We start from the raw sequence: 14,110 nt of genomic DNA on the forward strand, positions 1-14,110 counted from the left end.
TACCAGGACCTGCCTTTGGAGCAGGAGATGATGAAAGCCTCTCAAAGTCATCTATCTGAAAAGGAGAGTTTGGTATCAACCCAGTAGAAGTTGTGTTGGGCAGGAGGAAGGGGGTAGGGGAATGGGTACTGGGTAGGCATCCAGCATTGTCCACCTTATCCATGTAAATGGTCGGTCAAGCCAATATGAAAACAATTTACCATAATTTAAATAGCAGTTAAATTCGTGACCTGTAGACTACTGAAAATCCCCAGTGTTGATGCAACAAGTGAACTATTAATAATGTTCTGATAGCAAAAGGGCATATCAAAGAAGGTAAATTTTATAAAATGGGATAACTGTTTAGCACTGAACCATAAAAGTAAAATAAGCTTAAACTAAAATCAATATTACATAATCATTCATAATTACATACATACTCAATTGATTTTCCCAGGGCTTTCATAGCATCTAAAGTTGTATAGTGGTTTCTTTGTTGTGAAACTTTGAGTATATGAAGCTATGTCATTAAAATGTTACAGATAAGTAGTGGTGATGGTTTATATATGTGTAGAGGCTTTGAATTGCAAAGAAACCTTGTGTTTTTAAAATTATATCCATTACTCTGACAAAAACTTAATCCTGGTATTCAGGTTGAAGTTTGAGAAGAAGCTGAGAAATTAGAATTATATGGTGAAGTTTGAAAAGTAAGATGTATGTGGCCTTTTAACATACACTTGTATGTATATGTACATTAAGATATTTACATTATTCCTAAGGTAATAGAGATTTCTTGGGACCGAAGTACATTCCACAAATGACAGAGTTTATAGTTACACTTAGGACAAATTTAAATGTCTTCACCAGATGCTTTTATTTTGGGAAGAAAAATTAATTGTGAAATGTTAGCATAAAATGATAAGTTGTTGAGAATGGAATAAAACAAATTTCCGAGATGATAAGTTTATTTAAACACCATAGAATGGAAAATAGTTAAATTTATAATTTCAAACATAGTTATAATTGGTGGAGATGATGTTCATTTTTCTGGAGATCATGTAAACTTTGTAGCACTTTTATCTTGAGCAGATTTCAAATTCAATTCCTAATTGGCAAAGGAATTGTGTAGTTTCGAGAAAGAGGCTTCCAGGCATTACATCGTTCTTCTGCAACAGTTATTCATTCATTGGGTTTGTTAGTCCTTACTAAATTTATGGAAATTCAATAAAGACTTAACATATATTTTACACGTACAGTAGCATGTTTTCAGAATTACAAAATTCATTAGTTAATGCATTGGCCTGAAGGATTTTTTTTTTTAAAACATGGGTTTGTTTCTTAAAAATCTTTTTAAGTACTAACCTTCAGATGAAAGTTCTAAAACTTTGTTTCTTCCAAAGAAGAAATTAGCAATTTCCACTCTTAGATTGCAACTCTGAACTTTAAAGCTTTTGAAAGATATTTTCAATTGAATTTTTAATGTGTAATAGCTAACCCACTGAAAGTGGAGTTCACAATCTTTCTCAAGAAACATTGTCTGCTTAGCTACAAAAGGAATAATTTATTTATGTTGACATTAGCGAATAGGCCCACGTGCCCAGTTTACATTTACGGTTCATATTGTCTTTTTCAATGATTGAATTTTCAAAATATATGTTCTTTGTTCTCCTAGAAAGAACTCTTTTGTAAAATTAGGGATACTTTTCATTCTTAATGTAGAACACATATAATTTCTGTTTAAGTTGGTCTCTTGGGATCAGTAGTGTGATAAACATGGCAGCTTTTTCTGCTATCTGGGCTTCTGGCAGACTGGTTTCCGGACTGGAGACAGAGACTGAATGGTAACCAATGGCTGGCATGATTGTGGTATTTAACTTGAGTCTTGGTGCTGGGTAAGCTGAGCCTTTTTGGAGTTCTTTCCTCATTCTTGCTGATATGTACAATGACCTTTTATACTTAGCATTGAAGAAAGAGTTCTTGTGGTCCCATGCTGATTGTAAAATGCAGACAGCTTAGCTATGTCCAAGGCACATGACAATATTCATGATTTTTGCTTCTCTCTCCATAAAGATGACATTTGAAATAAGATAAATATTGCACTTAATATAAACCTGAAAATACATAGACATGCATTCATCATTATATATCAAGACTTGGTGTTTTTTCTCTAACACTTAAAATATACCTTATTATTTATCAGTAGAAACTTGGAGGGGGCAGGCAGGCAAGAAATGAAATTACCTGAGGGATTTCTGGACTAAGTACAGTGATTACTTATTATAAACTCCAGTGTCCTGGAGACTTCCGCTTTCCAATGCAGGGGATGCAGGTTCGATCCCTGGTTCAGGGAACTAAGATCCCACATGCCGCGGAGCAAGTAAGCGTATGCGCTGTAGAGCCCTCGTACCACAACGAAAGAAACCACGTGTCGCAACTAAGACCCGATGCTGCCAAATAAATAAATAAATAATTTAAAAAACAAAACAAAACATGGCCTGCCCCAGGTCCCTGTTTCAACTTCTATACCTTAAATGGTTGTTGAAATCGTATTTTGTAATGGAATTTTCCTTGATGCTTATATAGAGACCATCTGTTAGAAATATATCCTAGGGCTTCCCTGGTGGCGCAGTGGTTGAGAGTCCGCCTGCCGATGCAGGGGACACGGGTTCGTGCCCCGGTCCAAGAAGATCCCACATGCCGCGGAGTGGCTAGGCCTGTGAGCCATGGCCGCTGAGCCTGTGCGTCCGGAGGCTGTGCTCCGCAATGGGAAAGGCCACACCAGTGAGAGGCCCGCGTACCGCAAAAAAAAAAAAACAAACAAGAAATATATCCTAGACCCTTTTAAATTACGCATAAATTACTACTACAAGTTGTTAAACAATTGTTTTTTAACAGTTTGTAGTAGTAAACATGACTTACTTTTAAAAAGTGTGTAAATTTGGTAAAATTTCAAATACCCTTATGCTTAGTGATATTTCCTTTAAAATGTATATCTTTCAGTAAATGGTACCTTAAAAAGGAGGATAGGAAATTTACTTTTTAACCTACTGATGTTTTAAAGAAAAGTTCCTTTTGTTAATCTGAATCTGCCTCAGAAAAAAAAGTGAGATCAAGTTGCAAATGTTAAAGTTTATAAAATCTAAAGTATCACGCCTTTATGTGAAATGTACAATGGACGGATTTCCCTTCAGGATAACTTTCATAAAATCATCCAGTTAACGCATGAACTCAGTGTTGTAACTCAGCTTCTGCTCGAATACTTCCAGTCACAGGGTGTGCGCTAGCTCCCTCCATCGTGAGACGGAATTCCGTTGTCAGAGTCCTGGCTGTTTAAACTCTGCGTTATTATGCTCCTGCCTAAGCGGGCATTTAACAGATGTATAGTGCCTCTCTTACTGTCTAATTCAGGGGGAAAGTGATGATGGTGACTTCTCTAAAGGCATCCGTTATAACTTACTGCTCAGGATTGTGTGATGGCACCTTGAAGTCTTGAATTATTCTGTACGTTTTTGTTCATCCACTCACATTTCAGTTGGTAAAGTAACTGTGACTGTTATTAAACCTACTCAGACCTTATCCAGATTCTCCAAGAACGAGAGTGGAGATTGGCAAATTAGGGTTTTCCAGAATTCTGGGGATTATGTAGACCAGACCAAACTTTGTGCAGAAATAAGTTATACATTTATTAATCAACATTAATTCCATGCTCTTAGAATTTATTATAAAGTATGCAGGGTGGGTTTGTTCAGCCTATGGACATTCAAGTAGCATAGTAAATTAATAATGTGACCAGGAATACAGGGGAGTGTGGTGAGAGAACAGACTGGAATTCTGCAGAATTCTGTATGCAGTGGATTTGATACTTGCAAGAAACGAATAGGCAGTACTTTTAGAAAAAATTCCTCCCATTGTAATCTTCTTATCTAAAGGTAACGTGTGTTTGTTATAAGGTAATTTAGAAAATAAGACAAGGAAAAACAAGAAATGCAATTATTTATGATTTTTCTCCAGTCAGAATTAATTACTTTTAAGATTTGGGTTATACTTTGAGTCCTTTGTTCTACCACACATATGTTGCTTACAAAGAATGGGATGTTTCCATTCTTACTGGACTCAACTGTAAGAATATTTCATGTTCTGTAACATGAAATGTACTTATATCCTGCTTCTTCTTTTAGGTTATGACCAACATTGTATTAGATTATGGATTATAATAGTTACACTGAATGTTGTAATAATGAGGGCTAGGTATCTACATTCTAAACAACTGTATGATATTTGTAAAGTTATTTTCTCTGCCTCACAGATGAGGAAGTTTTGCCCACTTCAAACTTATGGTAGCATTGGGGGTATTAGAACAGGAGGAGGATCTCCAACAATCTGATTTCAGACCTTAAATTCAATTATGGTGATATAGCTGTCTGCTGTAATTACATTTTTTATTAATTAACATTTAACATTTAAGGTCATTTTCAGGTTCTCTTGTGGTTTTATTGGTTTGTTTCTTAGCAAAGCTCTGATAAAAATCTATGTAGATAAATCTATATCTTTGATTTTATTCTTAGAATATATCCTAGAAATGTAATTACTGAGTCATTGAATATGTGAAAATTTAAAGCTTTTCATATGTTCTGTTCATTTCCCTCCAAAAAGGCTTTTTATGATTTATTTCTTTGGTATTATGTTTTAAAAGTCTTCCCCATTTCCAAATATAAATATCTATAGTTTTTTCCTAGGAATTTCCTAAAATTCCTATTGGAATTTTATTCTTTTACCTTTTTAACCACAAGTTAGAACATACAGGATGGTAACTAAAATAAATTTATTTATAAATATTTATTTATTTATTTATCACATATCTATTGAGTACTTATTTAGTATTAGGCCAAGTATGTGGAGTTCAATTTACAAACAATATATACTCCCTGTTAATGAGAAGCAAATTATCTGTTTAAAGACTAGAGCTAGTCATCTGCTTAAACACTAAAATAAAATACAACATAGTAAATACTCTAATAGGAGTAGTAACAAATTTATGTGAGAGCTCAGAAATGGTTCCTGATTAAGGGAGAATTACAGAAGTTTTCCTGCAATTAATCTGAATGAAAAGAACTAACTCATTATAATGGGAAAAACAGTATTGGACTAATTCCTGTGTTGATATTACACGATATAGCATGATGGAATCTTGTACTGAATAACATTATTTAAACTCCACAATTAATTACCAGTTACCACAGTTACTGAGCTGATGTTGGTTTATAGAAATAAGAGGTCTCCCTTTTTCTTGCACTCAGAAGATTTAGTGAGAATGAAATTACAAGGAACAGAGAGAAAACATTACCAGCCGCAGATGTCAAACTCACACGCTCCTGCACACTCACACACACACACACAGTTCTGCACTCCTGAAGTCGTTAAGAACGTTTTATAACCTTGCACTCTCTAAGCTAAACTTAGCCTTAAATGGGCATCAGAGAAATACCAGAAGATCTGTGGGAACTGAACTTTTTGGCAGTAGCTCAGATGACATCCTTATCTTGAATGCCATTAAGAACACAAGGGAAGGAAAATGAGAGAGAAAAAAAGCAGGCAGTGGAAAGTGGAAGGGAAAGAAAAGAAGAACGGAATGAAGAATGATAGCAAAGGGAGATGGAAAGCTAAAACTCAGAGTGGAGATGCTGGGCTGTATAAAGGACGGCTCTAAGTTTTGGAGAAAATCAGTTCATTGATTAATCTGATCTGGGAGAGACCAAGCTTCCATTTCTTACTCTTCGATTTAAGCCTGTGCTCTTTTGATCTATGCAGTAAGATTGAATGTGTTGGCAGCCTGTTAGACCCTGATGCTTTATTTCTAAAACTCCTTTGAGTTAAGCCAGTGAGTATTTTCATTTATTCCAGCTCTAAGTTTCCTTATTTATGTATATCTTTGTTTGCTTTTGGTTTGTCTACCTAGAGGCAGAGGAACCTGCAATACAAAATAAAAATATTCAAATATTTTATATTTGTGTAGCTCCATAAATACTTTCCTGTTTTCCTATTTCAGCATCAGGTCCAAAGACATTAGAGTTTTAGCTGGTATGGAAACTAGGTGAAGCTACCACACACACACGAATTAAGTATAATGAAAGGTTATTACATAGGATTTAGCCAGAAGCAATAAATAACAAAATGTGCATGGGTGGGGAGAAGGGTTTATATTATATCATTGTATATTTCAAAAAAAAAAAAAAAAATTCCCCAATACTAAAAATTCTTAAATAACACCTGTCTCCACGGGTTTCAGATACAGGATTCTGGATCTGCAATTACCTTATAGAGTTGTTGGGAAGATTAAAAGCAATACTGTGTTAATAAGCTCCTAACACATAATAGACAGAGCACCTGGCACATGGTAGGCATCTACTGAGTGATATTTGCTGTGTTTTAGGAACACAGGGTATAGCCAGAATCAAACCTTAATATTAAGACCTGTGTGACCTTGGAAATGTGATTGCCATCTCTGATCTGTGTTTCTGAATATATAATAGGTGTCTACTGTGTCAACCTTGAATAATTTTTGAGACTTAATGATACAATACTTGGCACCCAATAAATGATCATTATTGATGCTAATCTCTTTTAACTGAACTCCCCAGTTATCAAAAAGATAACAGCGGAATATTCAAAAATGGAATTTCAGATACGGAATAAAGGGATTTTGTCAACCGTTTAAATCACACACATAAAGTTTAATGCTGCTTTTATTGAGAATGTAAGGGCTCAGAATAAATAGCATGTTTTAAGAGTGGCTCGCATTCTTGGTATGAGAATTAAATGAAAGATAAAGTGCCTAGACAGTGTCTGGCACAGAGTAAGTGCTCAATAAATAATAAGCTATAATTATGAAAAATAAAGCCAAGATATGATATGCTCTCCTACACAAAGTTGTGTTTATGGATGAGGAAGATTGTTCCAGCATCACTCGGAATGTCTTAGGTCAGAGTGCATCCGTTGTGAACAATGTAATTTTTGTGTGGATTTTTTGTGATAATACAGGTCAAATGAAAAATACTATATATCATCATCACTGCCTTGCCTGTTGTGCAGTTGAATCTTTTTTTTGACATGTTTCTACTGTAAGTACCAGTGTTGCTATTAGTAATTACTCACTATTTAACTGGTCTCTTTAGTCTCCCCCTTCTCTATGCACAAAGTCTTGTTCCAAGCATTTCACAGTGTAACTAACATATAGTAGTTTATTTCACTCAAGGTACTTGTAATCAATGGGCTAGTGTATTGCTAAATCTAATAAGAGTAGGTCAGAGGGGTCTGCAGACTGTCCAGAGAACAGTTTCTCTGTGAAGCTTTCCTTGACCACCACCTGCCTCCCTGCCTTACCTTACCTTTGGTGCAAAAATTAGGCATGCTCTGCTTTTTTACTATACCTGCCATATATCCCATTCCTTTAGACTAGCTCTCTTTATCATTGCATTGTGACTGCTTACTTTTTTGGCTGTGAGCCTTTTAAGAGCAGATATTTTTATCTTAAGTTGCCTTGTGTTCCCTCTGCTCCACACAGTGCAGTATATAAAAGGCAGGCCGTGTATGTGACTACATAAACATAGGGGTTCCAAGTAGAAAAAATAGAATGAAAAAAGTACAGACGTAGTTGAGGTTCTTGAGTGTTCATGGATGCTTATTCATCAGTGTGGCTCTAAGATACAGTGAAAGGGAAGAGTAGAAAATGAGGCTGGAAAAATAAACTTGGACTTTAATACTCAAAGTCTGGAATGCCAAAGTCAAGAGGCTGCCCTCTATGCAGTAGGCTCTGGGGAGAGGGATTATGAAGGACTTCTAATCTTGAAAGGAGTTCCCTATAAAGGTCAATCTGGAGTGGTAAACAAAAAGAAATGGAGGGTGGAGAGACTGAAGGCAAAGACCTCATTCAGGAGAATTCATTGCACGTCAGGTAGATAATAGCAATGAATCTATTACGTTTGTATGTATAGTGTTTTCAGTCAGATTATGATTTATCTCTGCGTAAATTAAAGTAGTATTAATTTGAAATGGAAAATTATGTAATGCTGGGGATGATGATAAGTTTTTTAGAGAAATTAATACTTATAGCAACCCAAAAATATCATTTTTTAACGTCAAATTACAAATGAGAACACTGAGGCACAAGGAGGTAAAACAATTTGCTGAAATTCACTCAGCTAATAAATGGAGAAAGTAGGATTGGAACACAGTGGCATAACCTCAAAACTCACACACTTAATTACAACTTTATTTCGAGTGAAACACAAAATTGCAAAAGTAATGTATTTCTACACTTTAGAAATATATTGTATCAATTGTTAAGTATGAGAGTGATAAATAGGTACACACTTCCAATAGAATGAAAGAGATGGCTTGCTATTTTTATGTTCTTTTGTTATCTGGCTTAGGGAAATCTTTTTGGTGTATAAATTTCTGATTATACCTCTGCATGCTTATATCTAGAGTTTCTTTATGTGTAAGATCTGGTAAAATATTTATTCAAAACTCCAAGATGGCCTAACAGGAACCAGATTAACCCTCCTGCCTGAGAAGAACTGAAAAACAGAATAAATATATGAAACAATGGGTTTCAAGATATTGGATCTCAAGTAACAACAGAAAGTGATCCCTGAAAGGACTCTGCTAGATTTTCCCAGGTTGCTGCTTGAGAGTTTTTTCAGGCTGTGCTGTGGGCAGAGAGAACCCAGGCATAGCCTGACAGATTCTTTAAGCTGCATCCAAAGTGTCTTCTTAGTTCACAATGGAATTAAATCAGAAAGCAGTAACAGAAAGATCTCTGGAAAATACCCAAACATTCAGAAACTGTGTAACTCATTTCTGGTATCCATGTATCAAAGAAGAAATCAAAAGGGAAATTGGAAAGCATTTTGAACTGAATGAATGAAAACAGTATATCAGAATTTGTGAGATGCCATTGAAGAAATACTTGGAGGGAATTTTATAGCTCTAAAGGTCTATATTAGAAGAAAAGAGGTCTCAAATCAGGGACCTCAGCTTCTTCATTAAAAAATTAAAAGAACAAATTAAACCAAAATAAGCAGAAGAAAAGAAGTAAGTTCAGAGTAAAAATAAATGAAGTAGGAAACAGAAAAAGTGAGAAAATCATTGAAACCAAAAGCTGGTTCACTGAAAAGATTAATAAAATTGATAAGCCACTATCCACACTGACAGGGAAAAAGCGAAGACACAGATTATCAATATCAAGAATGAGAGAGGTAACACCGCTCCAGATTTTACTGATAAGTGAATAATGAGGCAATACGATGAACAGCTTTAAGCTAATAAAAATGAAGTGGGTAATTTCTTGAAAGATGTAAGTCACCAAAGTTCACTCAAGAAGAAATAACATAGATATCCGTATATCAATTAAAGAAATTGAACCTGTAGTTAAAAACCTTCTTATAAAGAAAAATCCTGACTCAGATAGCTTCATTGGTAAATTCTGCTGAACATTTAAGAAGGAAATAATGCCAACCCTGTAAAAATTTTTCTAGAAAAGAAATAGGAGTTAAAACTTCCCAACTCATTCTGTGAGGCCAGATTACTTTGAAACCAAAATGGGTGAAAGGCATTTCAAGAAAAGAAAAGAGCTTGCAAATATTTTTCATGATACAAAATTTCTGAATTTCAGCAAACTGCACCAACAATATATTGAAAGAGTGTTTATAATAACCAACTGTTTTATCCCAGAATAAAGAATCAGTGTAAGTCACCGTATTAACAAATTTTTAAAAATCACATGATTATCTAAATAGAGGCAGACAAACATTTGACAAAATCCAGAATCCATTCCTGAAACTGTCAACAAACTAGAGAGTAAGAGATCTCCCTCGATGTGATAAAGGGGCAGTTCCAAAAAAGGTGTAGCTAACGTTATACTTAATGATGCATAATTATTTTCTATTTCCTTGATTATTCTTTTTTTTCCTATAATAGAGTATTCTTGTTTTCTTAATCTGCTCTGTGCCTTAAAAAAAACTATAGTATGTTAGAAAGTTCCTGTCCCATTTCTCTTTGTCTTATGCTTGCTTAAAATGGGCAGCTCTGTCCAGAATTTCTCTTTCCACTAACTTGGTAAAAGTGAATTTTCCTTTTCTCCCTTCCAAAATTGCCTAAGAGTTATCTTCCTGTCCTTGCTCCTGTTCGAGAGCCAGGGATTCAAGTACTTGGTGTTCTGAGCCCAGAAGAGGAGAGGAAGATCTCAGCTGGGGTTTGGGCAGCTTTGATGAAAGGACCTGTGCTCTGCACTTTCTGAGGATATTCTTTGTATGACTTGTGCTAGGATCACTTTGTACGGTCATAGGAATATTCTCTTTTCAAAGGGGATATCCCTGAAATTTGAGTGATTCCTCCCATTTCAGCTATAGTCCCTGATGTACCTTTGATTTCAGAGACTCGTGCTTGGTGCTGATTTCACCCATTTGCCCCATCATTCTCCAGCAGTAGTTCCTCCTCACTATTGTCATCATAAGGGACTTCAGTCCAGCCTCCTGCTCCCTGAGAATCTTTTTTCCATATTGTCCATGGGTCTCCTCTTCTCCTGTTGAGTACTCGGGATGATTGACCCTGTGTGGCGGGGATCGTCCTGTCTTCACTGTCTGGTTTCCTCCCATCTGGTAGAAATCACAAGGGCTGGTTCCTCTCTGTTTTTCTGCTTTCTGATGAGCTATTATGTTGGTTGGTAGGGACTTTTACTCCTCCAAACTTTCCCTAATTTCTCTATAAGCTGAACCCACACTAGCTCTCCAGGGAGAATTAGTGAGACTTCATGGGATATTGATGAATCATTCTCATTCCCTGTATTATTTGGAGGAGCAGTCTCCTATTTCATTCCTTGGCTGCCATTTTCAAATATTATAGCAGGAGTTTGTGCCTATTTCCTACTTTAGGTGCTGAGAGTGAAATTTTTTGTTAGATTTTACCTTTTTTGTTGCTGTTTATATGAGCAGTGGGAAAGGGAGATTCTATGATATGGTTTCAATCTCCTGTGTTTGCCAGGAAGTTGATATCACATTTACAAGTTTTTGATCTGAAATTGATCTAAAGTCACACGGAAAGCCAGGTTATAGGGGTTTCTGATAGAAGATGATATGATTTGTGATATTGCAGTTGACATTTACAAGTAAGATTGTGGTGGCTTATTAAGTACACATTATTGTACCAAGAAACACTGGTTCTATGGGTGCCTCATCTTCTGTAGATTAAAGACTGTGTTTCCCATGACCATACTTAATGTCATGGTTTAATGCATGCAAAATTCTTCCATATGGACAAAGCTGAATGTGAATGTCTTAATCTGACTTAGAAATAGCATACAAGGCACATTCCAAATTTTGAACATGACTGTTTTCATCTTAAGAAAAAAGAAATAAGTTCTGATTGTCACAGAGAGATTTTAATTAGAATTTGACAGATTAACTGTGCTCTTTTTTTTTGTTTTTTTTTGCGGTACACGGGCCTCTCACTGTTGTGGCCTTTCCCGTTGCGGAGCACAGGCTCCGGACGCACGCGCAGGCTCAGCGTCCATGGCTCACGGGTCTAGCCGCTCCGCGGCATGTGGGATCTTCGCGGACCGGGACATGAACCCGTGTCCCCTGCATCGGCAGGCGGACTCTCAACCACTGCGCCACCAGGGAACCCCTTAACTGTGCTCTTAAGCAAGTCAATTCATGAGTAATTTCTTGTTTGAAATGTGAGGACACTGGGCTAGATCACTGTTTAACTATCTTTGTTGGTAATAAGAATCACCTGGAGTTTTTTTGTTCCAAAATATTGATTCCTACGCCTATACCTTGGAGACTCAAATTTAGTGCTCCAAATTCAATGAATTTCAACCATCGTGGCATATTAACATTTCCAGGGAGGATTTAAAATCCTGACACCCAGGCTTCATCCAGATCAATTACATTAAGAATCTTGAACAATGGGAGCCACACCCAAGCATCAGCATTTATTTCTTAAAGCTCCCAAAGTAATTCCACTGTAAGGCGAAGTTTGTAGAACACTGGTCTAGCATGAGGTAGTTACAGAATAACCCAGAATATTCTTATGACAAGTCTGAGAAATCATTTATAAAAATATAGTCAAGATTTTATCAACAACTCAGTTTTTGCATTTAGAACCCCAAATGAAGCCACTCTGAATAAAACTTACTATCGGGTTATTTTGAACAGATTTATAATGTTTTAACAATATTAGAATAGGCTTTCCCTCTCTCTGATGTGGCAAAATTGGATTTGAAAAGAGTCAACTTTATCTTAAAGTTTTCTCCATTTCACAAATTTTTAAATCTCCGCGACCTCAGTAAGATGTTAACACTCCCTGCAGGGGGCAAGATTGAGTCAACAATGTTTAAAATGGCTTCAATTATAATGTTTATAATCTTGGCTTGGTTACTGTGTGGTAAACTAAAAAATAAACCCAATATACCTTAAAAATCACAAGTAGAAAATGGAAACCATTTTCTAGGTCTTTTTTAAGGAAAATCTCACTTGTTTGAAGCAACCTTATGACATCATATCTTGCTTAAACTCTGTAGCTTATTCAATGATAGCATTATAGTTTTGTAGATCATAGTGAGATTATAGTAGTGTAGATTATACTGAGATGTACAAAGAGACACATCACATACTTTTTGTATTATACGTTATAATATTTCCTCTTTTAAAAATAATTACTGGCATTTATAAGTATTTATTTCTCATTACACAACTGTGTACTTTCTGTTGCTTATGACTGTGCAAAACTAAGAAAGTATAGTTTATTGTCCCTGTATTTGAGTGGGAGACAAGGAACTTGATCTCTTACTTGTAATTGTAAAGGATGATTTGTGAAGGAGGTGGTATCTGAAATGCTGTTGGATAAACAGACAGTTTGGAGGGCTTGACTAGGGCCGGGGAATACCAGGCAACATTTTTTCAGGCACAGGGCACTTCAGGAAAAAACCTAGAGCCGGAACCAGACAAGATGAAAGAGCAGCTGAGCAGATAATGGCCAAGGAGCTGAGGGGGTGAGGAAAGGACTTTAGGGAATCCCAGTTCAATCTACAGCTCTGCGGCAAGATGTTTGAAGGGTTTTTGCTTATCTGTTAGGTATGATCACAAGTGTAGGATTTTGCAAACATCCTGGCCAAATCCTCCAGTAATTTCAGGGTCCTTGTGGGGCCGTGCAGGAGCCATTTTGGTTATCCTCAGATTGCTGTGGATTTGTGAGGTGACCTCTTCCTGGAGTCCCAAAAGAAGGCCGATGTATTGTGCCCTCTGCATTCCCCTCACTGTACCTAACACACTGTCCCCGCCCTGGACTTCTCATGCTGTGCTTCTCCAGCCTGCCTCTGACAGTACTCCTCAGCACAGAGGGGTCAGCCTTTCCTTTTGCTTTTCCTTCCTAACAGGACTTTCTTAGGTCTTATCCTCTTCCTTAGATGCTAGCTGCATGGCCAGTTTGGTGCTGATGAATGCTGGAAAGGTAGAGATTGGCCTAGGAGTAAGGAGCTCTGCATTATAGGTTAGTCCACAAGGTATACTCCAATATATAAAGAACTTGGTACATTGCTTGGTATAAATGCCTAAAAATACTTTGTTATTTAATTACTAGAATTATGAAACATATACATCCAATCATTCAATTAAAAGCTTTTAGGAGATTGTGTTACTTATTGTAAATATCACATTATAACCCTGTTTGCTAGCCCAAAGACATAATAATGAACTAGAAAACATATCTCTTTCTCTGAACACTGTACTGAAAGAAGTTTGCAGTAATAAATGCAGAATTCTAGATTACTGTGCTTTGAATTATGCTGTCTGGGGACTGCAGTGACCTTGTTCTGTACAGAGTGGCTCTGGATGTCACAGACTATCTTATTGCCTGTTAGGATGACACTAAAGCAAAAGCTTGAACACAGTAGTTACTTAACTAGTAAGCATAGTAGTTCCTGACTCAGGGCATTTATGAGAAGTTTGGAGTGAACTATCTGTCCCTCTGCTTTATTCCTCATTCATTTTGGATTAGATTTATGGTGATTACCAAACCAAATCTAGGAAATTCCACTCACAGTTCCAAGGAAATCTGGCCTACAAATCTCTGA

The 14,110-nt window shown here is 36.4% G+C and overlaps 1 protein-coding gene across 1 annotated transcript in view; it reads left to right on the forward strand.

Moving 5' to 3' along the window:
* The window catches only part of FBN2 (fibrillin 2), a 225,817-nt gene that overhangs the window by 18,724 nt on the left and 192,983 nt on the right, over positions 1–14,110 (forward strand). The window lies entirely within an intron of this gene.

Source organism: Neophocaena asiaeorientalis, unplaced genomic scaffold (genome assembly GCF_003031525.2).
Source record: "Neophocaena asiaeorientalis asiaeorientalis breed wild unplaced genomic scaffold, Neophocaena_asiaeorientalis_V1.1 scaffold149, whole genome shotgun sequence".
NCBI lineage: Eukaryota > Metazoa > Chordata > Mammalia > Artiodactyla > Phocoenidae > Neophocaena > Neophocaena asiaeorientalis.